The 14,656-nt window shown below is 41.9% G+C and overlaps 1 pseudogene; it reads right to left on the bottom strand.

Annotated features, from left to right (window-relative positions):
- Positions 1 to 14,274: 14,274 nt before the first annotated feature.
- On the bottom strand, positions 14,275 to 14,392 carry LOC126211101 (5S ribosomal RNA; annotated as a pseudogene).
- Between the last annotated feature and the right edge of the window lie 264 nt (positions 14,393 to 14,656).

The following is a 14,656-nucleotide window of genomic DNA, read 5'->3' as shown; positions in this document are numbered from 1 at the left end:
TTGAACAAGATATTTCATCTTCTTGTCTGTACTTCGATGTCAGCTAAATGTAGAAATACGAATAAATGCACAGTACTGCACTATAGAGTATGCTGTACCAAACAGGATGGAGCCTGTGGCCTCTGGCGGGTACACGGCGTCACGCATCAGGCTCTTCTGTGTCCGCCGGCGGTCTGTGATAGTCAGTGTGTTAAAGCAGGTATTACAGATATTAGGAAAAGATGTCTGAAGCAAATGTGTTTTAAAGATTTGAAGTTACGACGTGCTGAATTTTGACGTTGGAGTAGGCGTAGCTCATAGAGAGGCTCTGCGTTCTTCTCTGATTCATAGAGTGAATGCTGTTTTGAGTACACAAATGAGATTCAGCGTAGTCATATGAGAAAGTTGCCCTAAAACAGAATTCTTTTCCAAAAACTCTGTGTAAAGGGGGTGAATCACGTAAGACGTAACAGCTCTTTTACTTCGTGAACAGTCCCACGTATCGAAACGAGGTTTTCGGCAAATGGAAGTACGCTAAAGGGCATGTGCTTTTGAAGTACGTGTGATTTTTAAAAAAATATAACGATCTACTTTTTTATCAAAATGGTTCAAATGGCTCTGAGCACTATGGGACTTAACTTCTAAGGTCATCAGTCCCCTAGAACTTAGAACTACTTAAACCTAACTAACCTAAGGACATCACACACATCCATGCCCAAGGCAGGATTCGAACCTGCGACCGTAGCGGTCGCGCGGTTCCAGACTGTAGCACCTAGAACCGCTCGGCCACCCCGGCCGGCTACTTTTTTTTATCAGCATCCGACAGTGCTTGAAAAGACGAATTTAGTGATGTAACACTTGTTAATGTTGAGGTTGGAACTCTTCGCAAAAGAATCCGAGAAAATTCTAAAACTGAAAGGCAAGCTGGCCGAATTCGGCTATTGCTTTGAAACACGCCCATGCCAGGCTGCGTCACTGTATCAAGCTTTTAAACTGTTTACTTATCTGCGCTGCGGACCTAACAGGAACTGCGTGGTCCATCGGCAAGTAATTTCTGATCCAACATCCCTAGCATGCAGACATGAACGTGACATGCTACTTTTATACGCCGAATGTTGGCGCGTGACGTATTGCCAAGGAAAGTTGCATCAGCCAGAAGAGTGTCATTCTAATCTTGCATCGACAGAAATTCCACCCTTATCGTCTTTAACTACATCACGTACTCGGAGGACGTCATTTCGAAAGTAGTATAGTATTTTGTCGGTTTGTGTGTGCTCTTTACGACGAAGCAACGTTTACAAACCACGATAGTGCAAATTTACGTAACAAGCACTACTGGGCAGCTAAAAATGTACTTTGGCTTCGTCAGGCACAACAACAACGTTTCGTGCGGTGTCATAGGAAATACCGTTGTGGAACCTTATTTCCTCTCACGGATAACTGCTGCGCTGCACTTCCGTGTTTACATCGCTGTACTTGTGCTTCGCCGAGTCTGTCCGTCCGTTAATCTCCGTGTTCGTTCATATTCCTTGTGATCTGATCGGTCTTTCTGGTCTTGCTGCTGCTAATTGGAATTTCGGTTGTCTAACCGAAATTGCGTCGCTGGATTAACCATGGCTAAAAACCTCAGGAAGAATACTCTGGTATTTGCTTTTGACAAGGAATCCCGTCCTGTTCAGCCGACATCCCTAGAAATAGATGACTGGATTACACAGGTAATTGGTCTCAAATTCTGAAACCGTCCATACCTGGCAACAGGATCAGAAAAACATACTGTGTTTTTGTCAAGTTAATCAGTGCTGCGACTATTGATGAAGTGCCGGCCGGAGTGGCCGAGCGGTTCTAGGCGCTACACCTGGAACGCGCGACCGCTACGGTCGCAGGTTCGAATCCTGCATCGGGCATGGATGTGTGTGATGTCCTTAGGTTAGTTAGGTTTGAGTAGTTCTAAGTTCTAGTGGACTGATGACCGCAGCAGTTAAGTCCCATAGTGCTCAGAGCCATATGAACCATTTTTTACAATTTTTTTTGTTGACGAAGTGTTACGAAAGTGGGGCTATGAAGTAGATTTTGTGCATAGAAATGGATATAAAAGTAAGGTTTCCATCTATAGAGCGGACATTCATTACAAAACCGTTCGTGTCTTGAATCTTCCCATTGAAATTGAAAATGACAAGATTAAGGAAGCTCTTTCAAACTACTGGGATGTTAAATCCATTACAAATGTAAGATGGTCGCCGCGTTTTAAACTGCAGTGTTTCAACGGGGTCCGCTGGACGTTAAGACGAATATTCTGTCTCACATAACTGTTTGTGGGTATAAGGCACAAATTGTTTATACAGGTCAGGAAGCTGCATGTCATATATGTAACAAGACCGGCCACTACAGACAGGAATGTCCGCGGTGAACTGTTGTTCTTAAACGTAATTTGATAGAGAGTCAGAAGCTTACCTTAAATGATCTGTTACCAAAGAATAATCCGGATCAACTGGTTGAGAATGTTAACGCAGCGGGCCAAACTGATGTCTCCCTTCACGATAACAGTCAATTTCCCCCCGTTAACAACAAAGGGAAACGCTGCTACCACTACTCGTGAAACTGAAACGCAACCGAAAAAACGATCTCTGGAGACAACTGATAGTTGTTCAGAGGACGAGCTGTCCTGTCCCACTCCCTCACTTCGCAAGCAAAAACAGTGCTATGAGGAGGCAGAGGAACCGAAAGGCAAAATGCGAATGGAAACTGATGAACAGAAAGGTAATACACAGAAATACCAGAAAATGAAGGGGTGTAATCAGCATTAATTTGCAAGAAACAACAGGTGCAGTAGCCGATTGCAAAGCTCAGCAACTATATGTTAATAAGCAAATTCAGGGAAAGGTTGCAAAACTGCAGTCTCCATTTGTTTCCCTCGATCAGGAAGTAAGTGATATTAATATAGAACGAGGAAGTGGTGACCAAAATGAAATCACGGGCAACACCTCAGTGCAGGCGCCGGCAACCGAAATTGCGAAAGCGTCTGCTGCTGCTCCAGATAAGCCGCGAAGTAAAATACCGACGCAACCAAATGAGAATGTAGCTCGTAACCAAGGGAAGAGAAAATCCGGTAGGGGCGACCCAAGCCCAAAGAATATTCGGTCCGAAACGGTCCTACACGAATCACTAGAGGAAAAATCCGAAAGTTTAGCAGGAGATCAGTCTGCTTGCGGTACAAGAGAAAACATCAGAAGTAGAAAAAAACGGGACAGTAACTAATAAACTAATTGAAGTGTTATTCCATGTCCAGCCTTCCGAGAAAACTATTATAGAATGAGATTTTCACTCTGTAGCGGAGTGTGCGCTGATATGAAACTTCCTGGCAGATCAAAAGTGTGTGCCGGACCGAGATTCGAACTCGGGACCTTTGCCTTTCGCGGGCAAGTGCTCTACCAACTGAGCTACCCAAGCACGACTCACGCCCCGTCCTCACAGCTTTACTTCCGCCAGTACCTCGCCCCTCGCCTTCCACCTTCCAAGCTTTACAGAAGCTCTCCTGCGAAACTTGCAGAACTAGCACTCCTGACCGGGTTCCCGGGTTCGATTCCCGGCGGGGTCAGGGATTTTCCCTGCCTTGTGATGACTGGGTGTTGTGTGCTGTCCTTAGGTTAGTTAGGTTTAAGTAGTTCTAAGTTCTAGTGGACTGATGACCATAGATGTTAAGTCCAATAGTGCTCAGAGCCATTTGAAACTAGCACTCCTGAAAGAAAGGATATAGCGGAGACATGGCTTAGACACAGCCTTGGGGATGTTTCCAGCATGAGATTTTCGCTCTGCAGCGGAGTGTGCGCTGATATGAAACTTCCTGGCAAATTAAAACTGTGTGCCGGACCGAGACTCGAACTCGGGACCTTTGCCTTTCTTTCAGGAGTGCTAGTTCTGCAAGGTTCGCAGGAGAGCTTCTGTAAAGTTTGGAAGGTAAGAGACGAGATACTGGCAGAAGTAAAGCTGTGAGGACGGGGTGTGAGTCGTGCTTGGGTAGCTCAGTTGGTAGAGCACTTGCCCGCGAAATGCAAAGGTCCCGAGTTTGAGTCTCGGTCCGGCACACAGTTTTGATCTGCCAGGAAGTTTCAAAACTGTTATAGCTTAACTGAACCCTGAACCACAGGAAACAAAGTTAGTTCATCAAAACAACTACATAGTGACAGCACAATGACGCAATCTTATTCAGTCACCACTATGAACATAAATAAATTTACGTCCAGTTTCAAATTATCGGCCCTTAGGAATTTTTGTACGAATCCGCGACTGATATTGCCCTGTTACAAGAAGTTCTAATTTTGGATTTAGTAATTCCAGGTTTTGTCAGTCACATAAATGTGTCTCCCGAAACAAGTGTTGGAACAGTTTTTTTGGTGAGGGAAGGGATTACAGTAAGCGAGGTGGAACGACTGGAATAGGACTAAATATCTACGATACGACTATCATCAACTTTTATGCCCCTTCAGGAAGTTCTCACCGAGCTGACAGGGCACGTTTCTTCATAGATGACCTGATGTACTTGTGAAGGAAAACTCCAAGACAGTTATTACTTGGAGGTGATTTTAATTGTGTTTTAAATCGAAAAGATCAGTTACCTAATTTTAATATCTCAAGTGAACTAAAACAACTAGTTACTGGTTTAGAATTAAAGGATATATGGGAAATCAAATACCCTTCCATTGTTGAGTTCACCTATGACCACGGCAACATCACGTACAGGATTGATAGATAATATATTTCTAAAAATCTTGAAACTTACGTGACAAAAGTAGAAACCATTCCTACGTACTTTTCAGACCATTCAAGTGTCTTAGCTTGCATAAATCTAACAAGACAGTCGGTTCGCCGATTCAAGAATCAGTGGAATTTGAACACTTCTTTATTAGTAAATCATGCTTTAGAAGACCTGATTAAAGAAACATGGGCAATATGCCTGCGTGCTCGTAGTAGATATGCCACTGCTATCGACTGGTGGGTTCAAATGGCGAAGCCAAAGTTGAGGAAGGTTCTTATTCAATACAGTGCCCAGAGCGCAAGAGAAATGAAATGCACTATACTAGAATATTACTATTCCGTTTTAAGAGATCTATATGATCAAGTCTCAGCAGGTTCCTCACTTCGGATAGCAGACATAAAAAAGTCAAAGGCAAGTTACTTAATATCAAGAGAAGTCAAATAGAAGGGTTGAAAATAAAATCGAAAGCAAATTCGGTGTCAGAAGATGAAACTACTTCCCTGTATCATTTAGTGAAGCATACGAAAAACGGGAGAAGGACTTTTATTGATAAAATTCGAACAAAACACGATACGATTCTCAGAACCCAGCAGGGTATCGTGGACGAGATTTATCGCTATTATTTCGAGCTATATTCTGTACATCAAAGTAGTGATGCTTCCTTGGAAGAATTCCTTGACATCCTAGCCCCACAGCTGACAGAAGATGACAACGAAAATTTTCTCGATGTTGTCAGTGAAGAGGACGTGTATGAGACTCTGTGCGCCTCACCACCAAAAAAATCCCCAGGACCGCATGGTCTGCCAGCAGAGTTTTACATCCGTTACTGACCAATAGTAGGTGCGAAAATCACGGTCATTGTCAATGAGGTTATTCAGGGTAAAATGATTCCGGCTGAGTTTAAGGAGAGTAAAATTGTTCTGGTGTCCAAAAATAATGGAAACAAAGATTTAAATAATTTTCGCCCAATTTCACTGCTGAATTCTGATTATAAAATAATAGCTAGAATAGTAAACAAGAGAATTTCATGCCTTACAGATAAAATTATTAGTCAACATCAGAACTGCGCGCAAGGCAGAACCATTTTTCAAAATCTAGCAGAATTCAGGGATATCATTGCAATAACTTCTGTAACAAACATAAAGTGTGCTTTATTTTTTTTTTTAGATTTTTATAAAGCATTCGATGTAGTAAATCATGAATATCTTCTATAGACATTGAAGAAAATAGGTTTCAACGATAGGGTCATACAGTTGATTAAGAACATAGCAACTGGAATAAATGCTAAAATAGCGGGTAATTGTCAACAATCCAGGCCGATGCAAATACAACGAGGTGTTCCTCAAGGAAGTCCCCTGTCCATGTCGCTCTTCGCCATTTCGCTGGAACCTTTCCTCCGACATGTCCATGCTAGATTAAAAGGCTTAACATTATTAGGAAATAAAACAGTTATAAGAGCCTATGCTCCTTATTATAAGGAATAATGACAGGTAACCACTCTAGCAACAGTGATTAATTCGTACTGTAGAGCATTTGGAGCCAATGCAAACGAAAAAAAAAGTAAGATGTTAAATCTCAGCGGTTTTGATAATATCAGCGTCGAGTGGGAAAAATTAGTCCGACAACATAAAACACTTGGGATCACCCTCACAGCATGCCCCATGAAAATGACGGCTTTAAATTGGAAAGTTGCAGCAGATAAAGTGCAAGGAGCCATTATAGAGAATTTAACTCGATATATGAACCGCCGGCCGGTGTGGCCGTGCGGTTCTAGGCGCTTCAGTCTGGAACCGTGTGACCGCTACGGTCACAGGTTCGAATCCTGCCTCGGGCATGGATGTGTGTGATGTCCTTAGGTTAGTTAGGTTTAAGTAGTTCTAAGTTCTAGGGGACTGATGACCACAGATGTTAAGTCCCATAGTGCTCAGAGCCATTTGAACCATTTTGATACATGAACCAGGTTCAAAGAACAAAGTATATCAACTCATGCGTCCTTGCTAATGCTTATTATACTGTCCAGCTGTTTCCAATACCGAGAATGATACCGAAGAGTATAATACCCAAAATCACCAATTTTTTGTGGAGAGGTGAAGTGTTCAGAGTACCTGCTAAAGTAGCCACTTTAGATCCTAAAAATGGTGGACTAGGAGTAACTGATATAACGGATAAAGCCTCTGCACTTTTTATCAAAATGCAAGTTAATTTAATAAGAGACTCGCGAGAAAGCATAACCAGCCAACTTTTCGAGGTCATTAAACCTCGAAGCCTGCTTCCCCCGATTTACGTGCAGAATATCGACAGTCGTTTACGGCATGTGAGGATTTTCTATGTTGAGATTAAATATGTAAGTGTCGAACTCAGGCAGTCACGACACTTAACATCAAGAGCCATAATGCGGGAACGAAAGAAAAGCGGAGGAAGGAACAAAATAGAACGACAGTTTCCAAACATTGAATGGACTGAGATTTGGAAAAACATTCGTTCTAATGTGCTCATGTCTAATATAAAAAGTCATGGTACAAGACAGTTAACAACATAGTTAGCACCAATGAAAGACTGCACGCAATCGGACTCTGTGAAACAAATTTATGTCAACAATGCCGTCTAGTTGACGCAGTAATTCATAGATATACTTGCAATGGTCACATGAATAGTTAGAAGTGGATTCGGGAGCAAATAGCTCTGATTACAAGGACATCCACGGAGTACATATCGCTGTCATTGAAACACAGGCCTGAGGCACGCCATTTGCCAGAAGCAAAAAATAACGCTGTGTACTGGTTGCTGGGAAATTTTGTTAATTACATCCTTAACAAATTAGGATCCGACAGCACCATAGAGTTCAAGGTACACATGCTGTGTGATTTCCACTAAATTAGAAGGTATTTGAATCACAAGAAAAAGTTCGATAATATGTTAAAAATTGTATTTGAAAGAATGGGCATTGGTTAATATAAACAAGAAGACTGTGTTGACAGTGATGTTACCTTAAGGATATTATTTAAAATTTTACTGTATATTTTTGGTGTGTGGTTTTTCTACTTCAGAGAGTATTTGAAATTTATAAGCTAATGTACAGAAATTATGTGACAGTCAGATTGTGTGTCTAATAGTGTCAAAACACAAAACATTAAAACTGCATTATTGGTTTATATTAGAAATCTGGAAATTGGCAGTTTTTATGGAAATGTCCTTATCGATTGGTTAAAACTATATGATTCTATCTGATATAATGTAATATTCAATGAATGGCACATTGCCTTGTTCATTTTTGCACTGTGATGTGTAAGTCAGTTTTGCAATGAAAGACTTATTATATAGGTCTGATCATTTCAGATACTTAACATTCAATTAATGTCCAGAAAGTGTAGTTGGATGGCTAGTCAACTTTATAATATCTCCTTTCCTTCATTTCCAATTATTTCATAAATTGTCTCATATGATTATTAAATTGTTTTTATGTGCGATGGGCATAAATCTTCCATATTCTGTATTTGGTGAATTCCATACATTTGTGTGAAATGCTCATAGCTAGTCTGACTAAGCTGAGAAGGTTAAAGATAAGTTTCTACCCTTAACCTGTCTCTCACAGAGACGATTTCCTTGTGTACATTAATATATTTAAAATTATCCCATCAACTTGCTGATATCCTTCATAAAGAGCTATTTATGCTTCTGGAAAGATTGGAGTACATGTAATTCAAAGTACAGATTTTATTTCTTCATGTTGAAGTTTGAATGTCTTTAAAAAAACTTTTCTTGGTGTTTAACTTAATTCTTTCTGGTAATTTAATCTCTTGTCTTTCTTTAACATCAGCATAATTGCAATGATAAACTGTTTTTGTTTAAATCACTTCATGTATAACATGTGTCCATGGTTAGTACATGTACTTAGTATGCATTTGGAATGTGTAACATTGGTTTTTTTTTAATAAATGTTTTTATATAAAAACGGTAGCTGAGTGGTCAGTGCGACAGAATGTCAATCGTAAGGGCCCGGGTTCGATTCCCGGCTGGGTCGGAGATTTTCTCCGCTCAGGGACTGGGTGTTGTGTTGTCCTAATTATCATCATTTCATCCCTATCGACGCGCAAGTCGCCGAAGTGGCGTCAAATCGAAAGACTTGCACCCGGCGAACGATCTACCCGACGGGAGACCCTAGTCACACGACATTTACATTTTCCATCTAAGAGTGTTAATGTAGGAGTGTCCTTTTTCCCTTGAATAGTGCCTTTTTTTTTTAGTAATGCAGCAACGGGGAGGGTTTAAAAGGAAAACAGCCTGACTATAGTTGTTTCCAAAAAAAACCTTGAGACCTGGAACGTACACATATTTGAAATAGTTTTCTTACGCCCCATTTGATGTGCCAGAATCTAGCATATGCCATTGTTCCATATAGAGAAATCGTAAATGGCCCTGTATCTATGTCGTACAGGATATGAGGTTTCATCATTTAACGACGGAACCTCGCACGAGAGCTCTGCTTGGCGGTGTTTACACCGCAATAGCTGACTGTGGCCACAATTTCTCTTTTGCGAAGAGCTTCATCCTGTATTCGCCTTTAAAAAAGTGTATCATTTTATTTGAAAAGATCGTACTTGCATTAATACCCCGATCGATACAAAAGCTAGGACACTGTATCACCTACCAAGGTACATACTCCTTAGTGTACTATCATTTAACGAAAACCTCGTTTCGATACCTGGAACCGCTCACGAAATAAAAGGGTTGTTACGTCTTACGTGTCTCACCCTGTATATTCATATGTTGGATGCAATTTCTGCGATCAGTAATAGTTATATATCTTCCAAATTAATGCCAGAGGGAATGTGACTGGAAGTACGGCTTTGGTGCATAACAACTGTACAAAGCCTTGATGTTATGCTGATAAAAATTGTGAATATATGCGTATGGAAATTCTGAGAAAGAAAAGAAGTCAGCGCAAGTAGAAAAACAAGCAGAAACAATGTCTGCGGCTATGGCGTATTAGAGTGTGTGAAGAAATAAAATGCGAATTTTGTATGTTTTTCTGCGCCTGGATGGTCAGAGAGCTGAGAAGACGAGCCTTTTGCCATTGCAGTTCGTCTAATACACAGTAATTTAGTTTAGTTTCTGTATATTTTCACGCATTTCTGCCAAAAAGTGAGTTGTACCTCTGTGTTTTACTGTGTAGTTCAGTGTTTACTAACTTACTCTATGTTCTTTTGAGTAAATTGTAGTTCACGTCTTTGTGTGAGGCGACTTTTTCAGGAAGTGTAGACTAGAGGTAGTGTAGCGGCAGAACATAGATAGCACCCAGCGACTTCTTGGGTTAGTACAATACTGTAGTGCCTGTGTTATTCAGAAGTACGACGGCCGTGATTGGGAGCGCCAATGTTAGGCGGTTGATGGAGTCCCTCAGACAAACAACGGACGAGTAAGGAAAGGAGGCCAGTGTCCAGCGTGTTTGCTTGCTGAAGGGTTTTCTCAAAGATGTGGAGGAGGCTTTGTCGGTAGTGACTGAGCGCGCTGGGTACACCTGGCTGCATGTCGTGGCTTGTGTTGCCACGAATGACGCCTGCCGGTTGGGTGCAGACGCCATCCTTGTTTCCTGCAGGTGGCTGATTGTGGTGTGGCAGCAGAGTTGTATCATTGTTCCCAGAACCGATCACAGTCCACGGGTGAGGAGCCAAGTCGAAGACTTAAACCAGAGGATCAGACGATTCTGTGAATCGGTTGGAGAAAAATAGCAGACCCTTTAACAGCCAGGTGTGCTCTAAACGGCTACCAGGATAGCGGAGTATATGCGGTGCACATGTATTTTTTTTTTTTTTTTTAGCTGAAAAGACGCGTTATACCTCTAGACAGGGTAGCATTCGTCATAGCAGATCGGAGAAATAAAATTTTAATGAAGCAGCGATTGAGAAGGGAGTGAGACAGGGTTGTAGCTTATCCGCGATGTTATTCAGTCTGTATTCGGCGCAAGCAGTACAGGAAACAAAAGAAAAACTTGGATTAGGAATTAAAGTCTTTGGAGAAGAAATAAAAACTTTGAGGTTTGCCGGCGACATTGTAATTCTATCAGAGACATCAAAGGACCTGGAAGAACAGCTAAACGAAATGGACAGTGTCTTGAAAGGAGAATATGAGATGAACATCAACAAAAGCAAAAAGAGGATAGTGGAATGTAGTCGAATTAAATCAGCTGATGCTGAGGGAATTAGATTAGGCCGGCCGCGGTGGTCTAGCGGTTCTGGCGCTGCAGTCCGGAACCGCGGGACTGCTACGGTCGCAGGTTCGAATCCTGCCTCGGGCATGGGTGTGTGTGATGTCCTTAGGTTAGTTAGGTTTAAGTAGTTCTAAGTTCTAGGGGACTTATGACCTAAGATGTTGAGTCCCATAGTGCTCAGAGCCATTTTGAATTAGATTAGGAAATGAGACACTCAAAGTGGTAAATGAATTTTGCTATTTGGGGAGCAAAAGAACTGATGATGGTCGAAGTAGAGAGGATATGGCAGGCAAAGCGTTTCTAAAGGAGGGAAAAGAGTTAACAACGAGTATAGATTTAAGTGTCAGAAAGTCTTTTCTGAAAGTATTTGTATGGAGTGTAGTCATGTATGGAAGTGAAAAATGGACGATAAACACTGTGGACAAGAAGACAATAGAAGCTTTCGAAATGTTGTACTACAGAAGAATGCTGAAGATTAGATGGGTAGATCACGTAACTAATGAGGAGGTACTGAATAAAATTGGGGAGAAGAGGAGTTTGTGGCACAACTTGACTAGAAGAAGGGGTCGGTTGGTAGGACACGTTCTAAGGCATCAAGGGTAAAAGTCGTAGAAGGAGACCAAGAGATGAATACACTAGGCAAATTCAGAAGGATGTAGGTTGCAGTAATTATTCGGAGATGAAGAGGTTTGCACAGGACAGCGTAGCATGGTGAGCTACATGAAACCAGTCTCTGAACTGAAGACCATAACAGCAGTATTAATTGCGGGAACGTCTGTGGAAAGGCCCCAGAACTGATACCCGGTTTATAAATGTTAACAATACCCACATGGCACGAGGGACAGAAAGCTGGCTGAAACCAGATGTCAATAGCAGTGAAATTCTAAATTCCGACTGGAATGTATATAGGAAAGATAGGTGTGGACGCGTGTTTATAGTAATAAAACGTACGATAATGTCTAGTGAGATTAGTGTAGTGTCAGAATGCGAAATAGTTTGGGCGAAGAAAAGTGTTAAAGGTGGATCAAAGATTGTCACCAGAGGCTTAATAGACTCCATACCTCAGCAGCAGTTGTGTGGCACAACATCTGAGGTGAATCTTGGGGAATATTTCATTTAAATTTCGTTGTTGTGTTACAGTCTTAGTTGGAGGTTTTAACTTAATAGGTAGACCAAGAGACTCAAGTGGTTAGGACAGGTAGTAGGGACAGAGAATCTAATGAAATTGTTGTAAGAGCTTAATCCGGAGATTACCTTGAACAGTTAATCCGGAACCGACTCGTGAATGTGGCATCTTACACCTGCTGGTGACAAACAGATCACAACTTTTCAATTCAGCTTAGAACAGGGAGTCAATGATCGTAACACCGTTACAGGGCCACTGAATACGGCTATAAATAGGAATACACAGAAAGGTAGGAAAATCTTGCAAGAGGACAAGAGAGAGATTTCAGATTATTACCTGAAAGTTCAACACGAAAATTTCACATCCAACACTGGCAATGTTGAACAATAATGGACAAAGTTTAGGAGCATCGTACATGCGCATTAGACGGGAATGTACCGAGGAAAAATGTGAGATATGGAAAAGACCCACTGTGGTTCGACAATCGTGTTAGAAAGCCGCTGAGAAAGCAAAGAGAGATTCACTGCAAATTTAATCGTAGCGAAAGCCTCACACAGAAGCGGAAACTAAACGAAGCCAAAATTAGCGTAAGGAGGGCTATGTGTGAATGGTTCAGCCAACTGGAAAGTAAAATTCTGTGTAGCGACCTACAAAAAATCTTAAAAAGCTTTGGTCTTTTGTTAAATCATAAACGTATCAAAGCCATCCGTCTAGATACTGTGCGAACATAAGTGTTTTGAAACAGAGAATACCTCAGAAAAGGCCAAAATACTAAACGTCTTTTTCCAAAACTGTTTCGCAGAGGAAGATCACAATGAAGTTCCCCCATTAAATCGTGCTACGAACAACAGAATGACAGATATGGAAACGAGTGACCAAGGGACAGAAAAGAAACTGAAATTGCTGACCAGAGGAAAGGTCACGTGACATGTTGGGGTATCAGTTCGATTCTACACAGAGTATATCGAAGAACATGCCGCTCTTCTAGCAGAGGTACACCTCAGGTCTCTAAAGGAGAGAAGCGTTCCTAATGATCCGAAGAAAAAAAACCACAGCTCAATCCTGTTTCCAAGAAGAGTCGACAAAGCGACGCACAAAACTGTAGGCCTATATCTCTGATGTCGGTCTGTTGTAGAATTTTGAAACTTGTTTTATGCTCTCTTATTATGACATTTATTGACGTCTTAGATTTCCTCTGTAGGGATCAACACGACTCCGAAAACAACGATCGTGTGAAACGCAGCTCTCTCTATTCGTCCACGAGACCCAAAAGCAGTATATACAGGCGCCCAAGTAGATGCCGCGTTCCTCGACTACCGGAAGGCGTTTCTATACGGTTCCCACTGCTTCCTGATGTACAAAATACGAGCGTACGCAATATAAGACCGATTGTGTGACACGACTGAAGAGTTCCTAGAAATAAAGCACAGCATGTCATTCTGAACGGACAGAAGTCTTCAGACTTAGTAGTAACTTCTTGCGTGCCCCAACGGAGTGGTATAAACACTAACCACCACCACCACCACGGAGTGGTACAGAATCATTTAGTTTCACAGTATGTACCTAGTAGACAACATGGGAAGTTCCACGAGACTTTTCACGGATGATCTGTTGTATACAGAGAAGCTGCGACTCTAGAAAATAGCAGCGAAATGCAGAGAATCGGCACCTGGTGCTGGGAGTCGCAATTGACCCTCAGTGTAAACAAATGTAGCGTATCGCGAATACATACACAGAAAGAAACTTTACTGTATGATTACACGATTGAAGAACAATCACTGGAAGCAGATACTTCCATGAAATATCTAGGAGTATGCGTGAAAAGCAATTTAAAGTGGATCGACCACATAAAATTAATCGCGGGTGAGGCAGATGTCAGACAGATTTATAGGAAGAATTCTCAGGAAATGTAGTCCATCGCCAAAAGAAGTAGTTTACTAAACCCTCTTTCGACCAATACTTGGGTATTCCTCGTCAGTCTGGGATCCGTACCAGATAGGATTCAGAGTGGGAGTAGAGAAGATCCAAAGAAGAGCAGTGCGGTTCGTTACATGTTCATTTAGTGAGCGCCAAAGCGCCAAGGAGATGCTCAGCCAACTCCAGAGGCAGACGCTGCAGGAGAGGCGTTCTGCATCACGGTATGGGCCACTGTTAAAGTTCTTTGACCGGAGCCGCTACTATTCGGTCGGCTGAGTGCACCCCGAAAAATGGCAACAGCGCATGGCGGCCCGGATGGTCACCCATCCAAGTGCCGGCCACGCCCGACAGCGCTTAACTTCAGTGATCCGACGGGAACCGGTGTATCCACCGCGGCAAGGCCGTTGCCATCGCTGAAGGAAGGAAGTACAAAAATGTTCGGGGAACAAATAGGAAGCACAGAGAAGCTAAGACGAAATGGCTATATGAAAAATGTGGAGACATCGAAAAAGAAATGATTGTTGGAGGGACTGACTCAGCATACAGGAAATTCAAAACAACCTTCGCTGACATTAAAAGCAAGGGTGATAGCATTAAGAGTACAACGAGATTTCCTCTGTCAAATGCAGAGGAGAGAGCGGATAGGTGGAAAGAATACACTAAAGGCCTCCAT

The sequence above is a fragment of the Schistocerca nitens genome, chromosome 1 (assembly GCF_023898315.1).
Source record: "Schistocerca nitens isolate TAMUIC-IGC-003100 chromosome 1, iqSchNite1.1, whole genome shotgun sequence".
Classification (NCBI taxonomy): Eukaryota; Metazoa; Arthropoda; class Insecta; order Orthoptera; family Acrididae; genus Schistocerca; species Schistocerca nitens.
Note: the sequence above shows the minus strand (reverse complement) of the source record. Positions and strands in the feature narration are given on the sequence as shown.